Here is a 14,994-nt window from a genome sequence, read left to right as displayed (position 1 = left end):
GAAGAGTACATCAATTTAAAAAAAAACGTTTCTCTCTAGGCCCAATAGGACCCGACTTTCATAGGGTCAAGGTTCACGAATTTGACACATTTCGGCCGCGACAATTCCCTATAACCGTTGCACCGAATTTCAAACCGCTCACACAGTACTTCCCATTGAGACACATGAACAATCCCCACCAAGCGTTTTCTCGTAGCTCAATTTTTGACCCCGGCGCAAGCGACCGAAATTTCGATGGGGGCCGCCCCAATGATCAAGGAAATGGGCTAAACTTTGACCCCCCATATCTCGGGCCCTAACTGTCCGATCGACTTGAAATTTGAAACGTGGCCTAACAGGGTTTCGGCCTTCCTCCCCATGCTCGCCAATCGCGGCTCACCATGGGGGCTCCGGGCCTTTTCGCCGTAATGTTAAAACAAAAACTCGCGAATATCTCCGAAACGGTTCGATAGAATGTCGCAAATTTTGGTGTGAAAGGGCTCCCTATTTTTACCTACAAACCCTCCAAATTTGGTAGTCCTAGCTTCCATGGTTTTTTTATGGCGAATTTTTGAAAGTTTAAAAAATAGCCCAAAAATCGAACGGAAATTCCCTACAGAAACTCCATTCGCGAATTTTAAAAATCCGAGATTGCCAAAATGTTGCTCTCGAAGATTCCATCAATTTAAAAAAAAAGTTTCTCTCTAAGCCGAATAGGACCCGACTTTCATAGGGTCAAAGTTCACGAATTTGACACATTTCGGCCGCGACAATTCCCTATAACCGTTGCACCGAATTTCAAACCGCTCACACAGTACTTCCCATTGAGACACATGAACAATCCCCCGCAAGCGTTTTCTCGTAGCTCAATTGTTGACCCCGGCGCAAGCGTCCGAAATTTCGATGGGGTCACGGAAATGGTCACGGAAATGGGCCAAATTTTGACACCCCATATCTCGGGCCCTAATTGTCCGATCGACTTGAAATTTGAAACGTGGCCTAACAGGATTTCGGCCTTCCTCCCCATGCTCGCCAATCGCGGCTCACCATGGGGGGTCCAGGCCTTTCGCCGTAATGTTGAAACAAAAACTCGCGAATATCTCCGAAACGGTTCGATAGAATGTCGCAAATTTTGGTGTGAAAGGGCTCCCTATTTTTACCTACAAACCCTCCAAATTTGGTAGTCCTAGCTTCCATGGTTTTTTTATGACGAATTTTTGAATGTTTAAAAAATAGCCCAAAAATCGAACGGAAATTCCCTACAGAAACTCCATTCGCGAATTTTAAAAATCCGAGATAGCTAAAATGTTGCTCTCGAAGATTCCATCAATTTAAAAAAAAAGTTTCTCTCTAAGCCGAATAGGACCCGACTTTCATAGGGTCAAAGTTCACGAATTTCACACATTTCGGCCGCGACAATTCCCTATAACCGTTGCACAGAATTTCAAACCGCTCACACAGTACTTCCCATTGAGACACATGAACAATCCCCAGCAAGCGTTTTCTTGTAACTCAATTTTTGGACCCGGCGCAAGCGACCGAATTTTCGATGGGGGCCGCCCCAATGGTCACGGAAATGGGCCAAACTTTGACCCCCCATATCTCGGGCCCTAATTGTCCGATGGACTTGAAATTTCAAACGTGGCCTAACAGGATTTCGGCCTTCCTCCCCATGCTCGCCAATCGCGGCTCACCATGGGGGCTCCGGGACTTTTCGCCGTAATGTTAAAACAAAAACTCGCAAATATCTCCGATACGGTTCGATAGAATGTCGCAAATTTTGGTGTGAAAGGGCTCCCTATTTTTACCTACAAACCCTCCAAATTTGGTGCTAGTAGTTTCCATAGTTTTTTTATGGCGAATTTTTGAAAGTTTAAAAAATAGCCCAAAAATCGAACGGAAATTCCCTACAGAAACTCCATTCGCGAATTTTAAAAATCCGAGATTGCCAAAATGTTGCTCTCGAAGAGTACATCAATTTAAAAAAAAAACGTTTCTCTCTAGGCCCAATAGGACCCGACTTTCATAGGGTCAAGGTTCACGAATTTGACACATTTCGGCCGCGACAATTCCCTATAACCGTTGCACCGAATTTCAAACCGCTCACACAGTACTTCCCATTGAGACACATGAACAATCCCCACCAAGCGTTTTCTCGTAGCTCAATTTTTGGACCCGGCGCAAGCGACCGAATTTTCGATGGGGGCCGCCCCAATGGTCACGGAAATGGGCCAAACTTTGACCCTCCATATCTCGGGCCCTAATTGTCCGATCGACTTGAAATTTGAAACGTGGCCTAACAGGGTTTCGGCCTTCCTCCCCATGCTCGCCAATCGCGGCTCACCATGGGGGCTACGGGCCTTTTCGCCGTAATGTTAAAACAAAAACTCGCGAATATCTCCGAAACGGTTCAGAATGTCGCAAATTTTGGTTTGAAAGGGCTCCCTATTTTTACATACAAACCCTTCAAATTTGGTGGTCCTAGCTTCCATAGTTTTTTTATGGCGAATGTTTGAAGGTTTAAAAAATAGCCCAAAAATCGAACGGAAATTCCCTACAGAAACTCCATTCGCGAATTTTAAAACTCCGAGATAGCCAAAGTGTTGCTCTCGAAGAGTACATCAATTTAAAAAAAAAAGTTTCTCTCTAAGCCCAATAGGACCCGACTTTCATAGGGTCAAGGTTCACGAATTTGACACATTTCGGCCGCGACAATTCCCTATAACCGTTGCACCGAATTTCAAACCGCTCACACAGTACTTCCCATTGAGACACATGAACAATCCCCCGCAAGCGTTTTCTCGTAGCTCAATTGTTGACCTCGGCGCAAGCGTCCGAAATTTCGATGGGGTCACGGAAATGGGCCAAATTTTGACCCCCCATATCTCGGGCCCTAATTGTCCGATCGACTTGAAATTTGAAACGTGGCCTAACAGGGTTTCGGCCTTCCTCCCCATGCTCGCCAATCGCGGCTCACCATGGGGGCTCCGGGCCTTTTCGCCGTAATGTTAAAACAAAAACTCGCGAATATCTCCGATACGGTTCGATAGAATGTCGCAAATTTTGGTGTGAAAGGGCTCCCTATTTTTACCTACAAACCCTCCAAATTTGGTGCTAGTAGTTTCCATAGTTTTTTTATGGCGAATTTTTGAATGTTTAAAAAATAGCCCAAAAATCGAACGGAAATTCCGTACAGAAACTCCATTCGCGAATTTTAAAAATCCGAGATTGCCAAAATGTTGCTCTCGAAGAGTACATCAATTTAAAAAAAAAACGTTTCTCTCTAGGCCCAATAGGACCCGACTTTCATAGGGTCAAGGTTCACGAATTTGACACATTTCGGCCGCGACAATTCCCTATAACCGTTGCACCGAATTTCAAACCGCTCACACAGTACTTCCCATTGAGACACATGAACAATCCCCACCAAGCGTTTTCTCGTAGCTCAATTTTTGGACCCGGCGCAAGCGACCGAATTTTCGATGGGGGCCGCCCCAATGGTCACGGAAATGGGCCAAACTTTGACCCTCCATATCTCGGGCCCTAATTGTCCGATCGACTTGAAATTTGAAACGTGGCCTAACAGGGTTTCGGCCTTCCTCCCCATGCTCGCCAATCGCGGCTCACCATGGGGGCTACGGGCCTTTTCGCCGTAATGTTAAAACAAAAACTCGCGAATATCTCCGAAACGGTTCAGAATGTCGCAAATTTTGGTTTGAAAGGGCTCCCTATTTTTACATACAAACCCTTCAAATTTGGTGGTCCTAGCTTCCATAGTTTTTTTATGGCGAATGTTTGAAGGTTTAAAAAATAGCCCAAAAATCGAACGGAAATTCCCTACAGAAACTCCATTCGCGAATTTTAAAACTCCGAGATAGCCAAAGTGTTGCTCTCGAAGAGTACATCAATTTAAAAAAAAAAGTTTCTCTCTAAGCCCAATAGGACCCGACTTTCATAGGGTCAAGGTTCACGAATTTGACACATTTCGGCCGCGACAATTCCCTATAACCGTTGCACCGAATTTCAAACCGCTCACACAGTACTTCCCATTGAGACACATGAACAATCCCCCGCAAGCGTTTTCTCGTAGCTCAATTGTTGACCTCGGCGCAAGCGTCCGAAATTTCGATGGGGTCACGGAAATGGGCCAAATTTTGACCCCCCATATCTCGGGCCCTAATTGTCCGATCGACTTGAAATTTGAAACGTGGCCTAACAGGGTTTCGGCCTTCCTCCCCATGCTCGCCAATCGCGGCTCACCATGGGGGCTCCGGGCCTTTTCGCCGTAATGTTAAAACAAAAACTCGCGAATATCTCCGATACGGTTCGATAGAATGTCGCAAATTTTGGTGTGAAAGGGCTCCCTATTTTTACCTACAAACCCTCCAAATTTGGTGCTAGTAGTTTCCATAGTTTTTTTATGGCGAATTTTTGAATGTTTAAAAAATAGCCCAAAAATCGAACGGAAATTCCGTACAGAAACTCCATTCGCGAATTTTAAAAATCCGAGATTGCCAAAATGTTGCTCTCGAAGAGTACATCAATTTAAAAAAAAAACGTTTCTCTCTAGGCCCAATAGGACCCGACTTTCATAGGGTCAAGGTTCACGAATTTGACACATTTCGGCCGCGACAATTCCCTATAACCGTTGCACCGAATTTCAAACCGCTCACACAGTACTTCCCATTGAGACACATGAACAATCCTCACCAAGCGTTTTCTCGTAGCTCAATTTTTGGACCCGGCGCAAGCGACCGAATTTTCGATGGGGGCCGCCCCAATGGTCACGGAAATGGTCCAAATTTTGACCCTCCATATCTCGGGCCCTAATTGTCCGATCGACTTGAAATTTGAAACGTGGCCTAACAGGGTTTCGGCCTTCCTCCCCATGCTCGCCAATCGCGGCTCACCATGGGGGCTACGGGCCTTTTCGCCGTAATGTTAAAACAAAAACTCGCGAATATCTCCGAAACGGTTCAGAATGTCGCAAATTTTGGTTTGAAAGGGCTCCCTATTTTTACCTACAAACCCTTCAAATTTCGTGGTCCTAGCTTCCATAGTTTTTTTATGGCGAATTTTTGAATGTTTAAAAAATAGCCCAAAAATCGAACGGAAATTCCCTACAGAAACTCCATTCGCGAATTTTAAAACTCCGAGATAGACAAAATGTTGCTCTCGAAGAGTACATCAATTTAAAAAAAAAGTTTCTCTCTAAGCCCAATAGGACCCGACTTTCATAGGGTCAAAGTTCACGAATTTGACACATTTCGGCCGCGACAATTCCCTATAACCGTTGCACCGAATTTCAAACCGCTCACACAGTACTTCCCGTTGAGACACATGAACAATCCCCAGCAAGCGTTTTCTCGTAGCTCAATTTTTGACCCCGGCGCAAGCGACCGAAATTTCGATGGGGGCCGCCCCAATGATCACGGAAATGGGCCAAACTTTGACCCCCCATATCTCGGGCCCTAACTGTCCGATCGACTTGAAATTTGAAACGTGGCCTAACAGGGTTTCGGCCTTCCTCCCCATGCTCGCCAATCGCGGCTCACCATGGGGGCTACGGGCCTTTTTGCCGTAATGTTAAAACAAAAACTCGCGAATATCTCCGAAACGGTTCGATAGAATGTCGCAAATTTTGGTGTGAAAGGGCTCCCTATTTTTACCTACAAACCCTTCAAATTTGGTGGTCCTAGCTTCCATAGTTTTTTTATGGCGAATTTTTGAAGGTTTAAAAAATAGCCCAAAAATCGAACGGAAATTCCCTACAGAAACTCCATTCGCGAATTTTAAAACTCCGAGATAGCCAAAGTGTTGCTCTCGAAGAGTACATCAATTTAAAAAAAAAGTTTCTCTCTAAGCCCAATAGGACCCGACTTTCATAGGGTCAAGGTTCACGAATTTGACACATTTCGGCCGCGACAATTCCCTATAACCGTTGCACCGAATTTCAAACCGCTCACACAGTACTTCCCATTGAGACACATGAACAATCCCCCGCAAGCGTTTTCTCGTAGCTCAATTGTTGACCTCGGCGCAAGCGTCCGAAATTTCGATGGGGTCACGGAAATGGGCCAAATTTTGACCCCCCATATCTCGGGCCCTAATTGTCCGATCGACTTGAAATTTGAAACGTGGCCTAACAGGGTTTCGGCCTTCCTCCCCATGCTCGCCAATCGCGGCTCACCATGGGGGCTCCGGGCCTTTTCGCCGTAATGTTAAAACAAAAACTCGCGAATATCTCCGATACGGTTCGATAGAATGTCGCAAATTTTGGTGTGAAAGGGCTCCCTATTTTTACCTACAAACCCTCCAAATTTGGTGCTAGTAGTTTCCATAGTTTTTTTATGGCGAATTTTTGAAAGTTTAAAAAATAGCCCAAAAATCGAACGGAAATTCCGTACAGAAACTCCATTCGCGAATTTTAAAAATCCGAGATTGCCAAAATGTTGCTCTCGAAGAGTACATCAATTTAAAAAAAAAACGTTTCTCTCTAGGCCCAATAGGACCCGACTTTCATAGGGTCAAGGTTCACGAATTTGACACATTTCGGCCGCGACAATTCCCTATAACCGTTGCACCGAATTTCAAACCGCTCACACAGTACTTCCCATTGAGACACATGAACAATCCCCACCAAGCGTTTTCTCGTAGCTCAATTTTTGGACCCGGCGCAAGCGACCGAATTTTCGATGGGGGCCGCCCCAATGGTCACGGAAATGGGCCAAACTTTGACCCTCCATATCTCGGGCCCTAATTGTCCGATCGACTTGAAATTTGAAACGTGGCCTAACAGGGTTTCGGCCTTCCTCCCCATGCTCGCCAATCGCGGCTCACCATGGGGGCTACGGGCCTTTTCGCCGTAATGTTAAAACAAAAACTCGCGAATATCTCCGAAACGGTTCAGAATGTCGCAAATTTTGGTTTGAAAGGGCTCCCTATTTTTACCTACAAACCCTTCAAATTTGGTGGTCCTAGCTTCCATAGTTTTTTTATGGCGAATTTTTGAATCTTTAAAAAATAGCCCAAAAATCGAACGGAAATTCCCTACAGAAACTCCATTCGCGAATTTTAAAACTCCGAGATAGACAAAATGTTGCTCTCGAAGAGTACATCAATTTAAAAAAAAAGTTTCTCTCTAAGCCCAATAGGACCCGACTTTCATAGGGTCAAAGTTCACGAATTTGACACATTTCGGCCGCGACAATTCCCTATAACCGTTGCACCGAATTTCAAACCGCTCACACAGTACTTCCCGTTGAGACACATGAACAATCCCCAGCAAGCGTTTTCTCGTAGCTCAATTTTTGACCCCGGCGCAAGCGACCGAAATTTCGATAGGGGCCGCCCCAATGATCACGGAAATGGGCCAAACTTTGACCCCCCATATCTCGGGCCCTAACTGTCCGATCGACTTGAAATTTGAAACGTGGCCTAACAGGGTTTCGGCCTTCCTCCCCATGCTCGCCAATCGCGGCTCACCATGGGGGCTCCGGGCCTTTTCGCCGTAATGTTAAAACAAAAACTCGCGAATATCTCCGAAACGGTTCGATAGAATGTCGCAAATTTTGGTGTGAAAGGGCTCCCTATTTTTACCTACAAACCCTCCAAATTTGGTAGTCCTAGCTTCCATGGTTTTTTTATGGCGAATTTTTGAAAGTTTAAAAAATAGCCCAAAAATCGAACGGAAATTCCCTACAGAAACTCCATTCGCGAATTTTAAAAATCCGAGATTGCCAAAATGTTGCTCTCGAAGAGTACATCAATTTAGAAAAAAAAGTTTCTCTCTAGGCCCAATAGGACCCGACTTTCATAGGGTCAAAGTTCACGAATTTGACACATTTCGGCCGCGACAATTCCCTATAACCGTTGCACCGAATTTCAAACCGCTCACACAGTACTTCCCATTGAGACACATGAACAATCCCCCGCAAGCGTTTTCTCGTAGCTCAATTGTTGACCCCGGCGCAAGCGTCCGAAATTTCGATGGGGTCACGGAAATGGTCACGGAAATGGGCCAAATTTTGACACCCCATATCTCGGGCCCTAATTGTCCGATCGACTTGAAATTTGAAACGTGGCCTAACAGGATTTCGGCCTTCCTCCCCATGCTCGCCAATCGCGGCTCACCATGGGGGGGTCCAGGCCTTTCGCCGTAATGTTGAAACAAAAACTCGCGAATATCTCCGAAACGGTTCGATAGAATGTCGCAAATTTTGGTGTGAAAGGGCTCCCTATTTTTACCTACAAACCCTCCAAATTTGGTAGTCCTAGCTTCCATAGTTTTTTTATGAAGAATTTTTGAATGTTTAAAAAATAGCCCAAAAATCGAACGGAAATTCCCTACAGAAACTCCATTCGCGAATTTTAAAAATCCAAGATAGCTAAAATGATGCTCTCGAAGATTCCATCAATTTAAAAAAAAAGTTTCTCTCTAAGCCGAATAGGACCCGACTTTCATAGGGTCAAAGTTCACGAATTTCACACATTTCGGCCGCGACAATTCCCTATAACCGTTGCACCGAATTTCAAACCGCTCACACAGTACTTCCCATTGAGACACATGAACAATCCCCCGCAAGCGTTTTCTCGTAGCTCAATTGTTGACCTCGGCGCAAGCGTCCGAAATTTCGATGGGGTCACGGAAATGGGCCAAATTTTGACCCCCCATATCTCGGGCCCTAATTGTCCGATCGACTTGAAATTTGAAACGTGGCCTAACAGGGTTTCGGCCTTCCTCCCCATGCTCGCCAATCGCGGCTCACCATGGGGGCTCCGGGACTTTTCACCGTAATGTTAAAACAAAAACTCGCGAATATCTCCGATACGGTTCGATAGAATGTCGCAAATTTTGGTGTGAAAGGGCTCCCTATTTTTACCTACAAACCCTCCAAATTTGGTGCTAGTAGTTTCCATAGTTTTTTTATGGCGAATTTTTGAAAGTTTAAAAAATAGCCCAAAAATCGAACGGAAATTCCGTACAGAAACTCCATTCGCGAATTTTAAAAATCCGAGATTGCCAAAATGTTGCTCTCGAAGAGTACATCAATTTAAAAAAAAACGTTTCTCTCTAGGCCCAATAGGACCCGACTTTCATAGGGTCAAGGTTCACGAATTTGACACATTTCGGCCGCGACAATTCCCTATAACCGTTGCACCGAATTTCAAACCGCTCACACAGTACTTCCCATTGAGACACATGAACAATCCCCACCAAGCGTTTTCTCGTAGCTCAATTTTTGGACCCGGCGCAAGCGACCGAATTTTCGATGGGGGCCGCCCCAATGGTCACGGAAATGGGCCAAACTTTGACCCTCCATATCTCGGGCCCTAATTGTCCGATCGACTTGAAATTTGAAACGTGGCCTAACAGGGTTTCGGCCTTCCTCCCCATGCTCGCCAATCGCGGCTCACCATGGGGGCTACGGGCCTTTTCGCCGTAATGTTAAAACAAAAACTCGCGAATATCTCCGAAACGGTTCAGAATGTCGCAAATTTTGGTTTGAAAGGGCTCCCTATTTTTACCTACAAACCCTTCAAATTTGGTGGTCCTAGCTTCCATAGTTTTTTTATGGCGAATTTTTGAATGTTTAAAAAATAGCCCAAAAATCGAACGGAAATTCCCTACAGAAACTCCATTCGCGAATTTTAAAACTCCGAGATAGACAAAATGTTGCTCTCGAAGAGTACATCAATTTAAAAAAAAAGTTTCTCTCTAAGCCCAATAGGACCCGACTTTCATAGGGTCAAAGTTCACGAATTTGACACATTTCGGCCGCGACAATTCCCTATAACCGTTGCACCGAATTTCAAACCGCTCACACAGTACTTCCCATTGAGACACATGAACAATCCCCCGCAAGCGTTTTCTCGTAGCTCAATTGTTGACCCCGGCGCAAGCGTCCGAAATTTCGATGGGGTCACGGAAATGGTCACGGAAATGGGCCAAATTTTGACACCCCATATCTCGGGCCCTAATTGTCCGATCGACTTGAAATTTGAAACGTGGCCTAACAGGATTTCGGCCTTCCTCCCCATGCTCGCCAATCGCGGCTCACCATGGGGGGTCCAGGCCTTTCGCCGTAATGTTGAAACAAAAACTCGCGAAAATCTCCGAAACGGTTCGATAGAATGTCGCAAATTTTGGTGTGAAAGGGCTCCCTATTTTTACCTACAAACCCTCCAAATTTGGTAGTCCTAGCTTCCATAGTTATTTTATGACGAATTTTTGAATGTTTAAAAAATAGCCCAAAAATCGAACGGAAATTCCCTACAGAAACTCCATTCGCGAATTTTAAAAATCCGAGATAGCTAAAATGTTGCTCTCGAAGATTCCATCAATTTAAAAAAAAAGTTTCTCTCTAAGCCGAATAGGACCCGACTTTCATAGGGTCAAAGTTCACGAATTTGACACATTTCGGCCGCGACAATTCCCTATAACCGTTGCACCGAATTTTAAACCGCTCACACAGTACTTCCTATTGAGACACATGAACAATCCCCAGCAAGCGTTTTCTCGTAGCTCAATTTTTGGACCCGGCGCAAGCGACCGAATTTTCGATGGGGGCCGCCCCAATGGTCACGGAAATGGGCCAAACTTTGACCCCCCATATCTCGGGCCCTAATTGTCCGATGGACTTGAAATTTGAAACGTGGCCTAACAGGGTTTTGGCCTTCCTCCCCATGCTCGCCAATCGCGGCTCACCATGGGGGCTACGGGCCTTTTTGCCGTAATGTTAAAACAAAAACTCGCGAATATCTCCGAAACGGTTCGATAGAATGTCGCAAATTTTGGTGTGAAAGGGCTCCCTATTTTTACCTACAATCCCTTCAAATTTGGTGGTCCTAGCTTCCATAGTTTTTTTATGGCGAATTTTTGAATGTTTAAAAAATAGCCCAAAAATCGAACGGAAATTCCCTACAGAAACTCCATTCGCGAATTTTAAAACTCCGAGATAGCCAAAGTGTTGCTCTCGAAGAGTACATCAATTTAAAAAAAAAGTTTCTCTCTAAGCCCAATAGGACCCGACTTTCATAGGGTCAAAGTTCACGAATTTGACACATTTCGGCCGCGACAATTCCCTATAACCGTTGCACCGAATTTCAAACCGCTCACACAGTACTTCCCATTGAGACACATGAACAATCCCCCGCAAGCGTTTTCTCGTAGCTCAATTGTTGACCCCGGCGCAAGCGTCCGAAATTTCGATGGGGTCACGGAAATGGGCCAAATTTTGACCCCCCTTATCTCGGGCCCTAATTGTCCGATCGACTTGAAATTTGAAACGTGGCCTAACAGGGTTTCGGCCTTCCTCCCCATGCTCGCCAATCGCGGCTCACCATGGGGGCTCCGGGCCTTTTCGCCGTAATGTTAAAACAAAAACTCGCGAATATCTCCGATACGGTTCGATAGAATGTCGCAAATTTTGGTGTGAAAGGGCTCCCTATTTTTACCTACAAACCTTCCAAATTTGGTGCTAGTAGTTTCCATAGTTTTTTTATGGCGAATTTTTGAATGTTTAAAAAATAGCCCAAAAATCGAACGGAAATTCCCTACAGAAACTCCATTCGCGAATTTTAAAAATACGAGATTGCCAAAATGTTGCTCTCGAAGAGTACATCAATTTAGAAAAAAAAGTTTCTCTCTAGGCCCAATAGGACCCGACTTTCATAGGGTCAAAGTTCACGAATTTGACACATTTCGGCCGCGACAATTCCCTATAACCGTTGCACCGAATTTCAAACCGCTCACACAGTACTTCCCATTGAGACACATGAACAATCCCCCGCAAGCGTTTTCTCGTAGCTCAATTGTTGACCCCGGCGCAAGCGTCCGAAATTTCGATGGGGTCACGGAAATGGTCACGGAAATGGGCCAAATTTTGACACCCCATATCTCGGGCCCTAATTGTCCGATCGACTTGAAATTTGAAACGTGGCCTAACAGGATTTCGGCCTTCCTCCCCATGCTCGCCAATCGCGGCTCACCATGGGGGGGGTCCAGGCCTTTCGCCGTAATGTTGAAACAAAAACTCGCGAATATCTCCGAAACGGTTCGATAGAATGTCGCAAATTTTGGTGTGAAAGGGCTCCCTATTTTTACCTACAAACCCTCCAAATTTGGTAGTCCTAGCTTCCATAGTTTTTTTATGAAGAATTTTTGAATGTTTAAAAAATAGCCCAAAAATCGAACGGAAATTCCCTACAGAAACTCCATTCGCGAATTTTAAAAATCCAAGATAGCTAAAATGTTGCTCTCGAAGATTCCATCAATTTAAAAAAAAAGTTTCTCTCTAAGCCGAATAGGACCCGACTTTCATAGGGTCAAAGTTCACGAATTTCACACATTTCGGCCGCGACAATTCCCTATAACCGTTGCACCGAATTTCAAACCGCTCACACAGTACTTCCCATTGAGACACATGAACAATCCCCCGCAAGCGTTTTCTCGTAGCTCAATTGTTGACCTCGGCGCAAGCGTCCGAAATTTCGATGGGGTCACGGAAATGGGCCAAATTTTGACCCCCCATATCTCGGGCCCTAATTGTCCGATCGACTTGAAATTTGAAACGTGGCCTAACAGGGTTTCGGCCTTCCTCCCCATGCTCGCCAATCGCGGCTCACCATGGGGGCTCCGGGCCTTTTCGCCGTAATGTTAAAACAAAAACTCGCGAATATCTCCGATACGGTTCGATAGAATGTCGCAAATTTTGGTGTGAAAGGGCTCCCTATTTTTACCTACAAACCCTCCTAATTTGGTGCTAGTAGTTTCCATAGTTTTTTTATGGCGAATTTTTGAAAGTTTAAAAAATAGCCCAAAAATCGAACGGAAATTCCGTAGAGAAACTCCATTCGCGAATTTTAAAAATCCGAGATTGCCAAAATGTTGCTCTCGAAGAGTACATCAATTTAAAAAAAAACGTTTCTCTCTAGGCCCAATAGGACCCGACTTTCATAGGGTCAAGGTTCACGAATTTGACACATTTCGGCCGCGACAATTCCCTATAACCGTTGCACCGAATTTCAAACCGCTCACACAGTACTTCCCATTGAGACACATGAACAATCCCCACCAAGCGTTTTCTCGTAGCTCAATTTTTGGACCCGGCGCAAGCGACCGAATTTTCGATGGGGGCCGCCCCAATGGTCACGGAAATGGGCCAAACTTTGACCCTCCATATCTCGGGCCCTAATTGTCCGATCGACTTGAAATTTGAAACGTGGCCTAACAGGGTTTCGGCCTTCCTCCCCATGCTCGCCAATCGCGGCTCACCATGGGGGCTACGGGCCTTTTCGCCGTAATGTTAAAACAAAAACTCGCGAATATCTCCGAAACGGTTCAGAATGTCGCAAATTTTGGTTTGAAAGGGCTCCCTATTTTTACCTACAAACCCTTCAAATTTGGTGGTCCTAGCTTCCATAGTTTTTTTATGGCGAATTTTTGAATGTTTAAAAAATAGCCCAAAAATCGAACGGAAATTCCCTACAGAAACTCCATTCGCGAATTTTAAAACTCCGAGATAGACAAAATGTTGCTCTCGAAGAGTACATCAATTTAAAAAAAAAGTTTCTCTCTAAGCCCAATAGGACCCGACTTTCATAGGGTCAAAGTTCACGAATTTGACACATTTCGGCCGCGACAATTCCCTATAACCGTTGCACCGAATTTCAAACCGCTCACACAGTACTTCCCATTGAGACACATGAACAATCCCCCGCAAGCGTTTTCTCGTAGCTCAATTGTTGACCCCGGCGCAAGCGTCCGAAATTTCGATGGGGTCACGGAAATGGGCCAAATTTTGACCCCCCTTATCTCGGGCCCTAATTGTCCGATCGACTTGAAATTTGAAACGTGGCCTAACAGGGTTTCGGCCTTCCTCCCCATGCTCGCCAATCGCGGCTCACCATGGGGGCTCCGGGCCTTTTCGCCGTAATGTTAAAACAAAAACTCGCGAATATCTCCGAAACGGTTCGATAGAATGTCGCAAATTTTGGTGTGAAAGGGCTCCCTATTTTTACCTACAAACCCTCCAAATTTGGTAGTCCTAGCTTCCATGGTTTTTTTATGGCGAATTTTTGAAAGTTTAAAAAATAGCCCAAAAATCGAACGGAAATTCCCTACAGAAACTCCATTCGCGAATTTTAAAAATACGAGATAGCCAAAATGTTGCTCTCGAAGAGTACATCAATTTAGAAAAAAAAGTTTCTCTCTAGGCCCAATAGGACCCGACTTTCATAGGGTCAAAATTCACGAATTTGACACATTTCGGCCGCGACAATTCCCTATAACCGTTGCACCGAATTTCAAACCGCTCACACAGTACTTCCCATTGAGACACATGAACAATCCCCCGCAAGCGTTTTCTCGTAGCTCAATTGTTGACCCCGGCGCAAGCGTCCGAAATTTCGATGGGGTCACGGAAATGGTCACGGAAATGGGCCAAATTTTGACACCCCATATCTCGGGCCCTAATTGTCCGATCGACTTGAAATTTGAAACGTGGCCTAACAGGATTTCGGCCTTCCTCCCCATGCTCGCCAATCGCGGCTCACCATGGGGTGTCCAGGCCTTTCGCCGTAAAGTTTAAACAAAAACTCGCGAATATCTCCGAAACGGTTCGATAGAATGTCGCAAATTTTGGTGTGAAAGGGCTCCCTATTTTTGCCTACAAACCCTCCAAATTTGGTAGTCCTAGCTTCCATAGTTTTTTTATGACGAATTTTTGAATGTTTAAAAAATAGCCCAAAAACCGAACGGAAATTCCCTACAGAAACTCCATTCGCGAATTTTAAAAATCCGAGATAGCTAAAATGTTGCTCTCGAAGATTCCATCAATTTAAAAAAAACGTTTCTCTCTAAGCCGAATAGGACCCGACTTTCATAGGGTCAAAGTTCACGAATTTCACACATTTCGGCCGCGACAATTCCCTATAACCGTTGCACCGAATTTCAAACCGCTCACACAGTACTTCCCATTGAGACACATGAACAATCCCCAGCAAGCGTTTTCT

This window comes from Stegodyphus dumicola, chromosome X2 (genome assembly GCF_044657685.1).
Source record: "Stegodyphus dumicola isolate Sdum_Otavi_A_Nest chromosome X2, ASM4465768v1".
NCBI classification, from domain to species: domain Eukaryota; kingdom Metazoa; phylum Arthropoda; class Arachnida; order Araneae; family Eresidae; genus Stegodyphus; species Stegodyphus dumicola.
The sequence above is the reverse complement of the archived record's forward strand: the minus strand, read 5'-3'. Positions refer to the sequence as shown.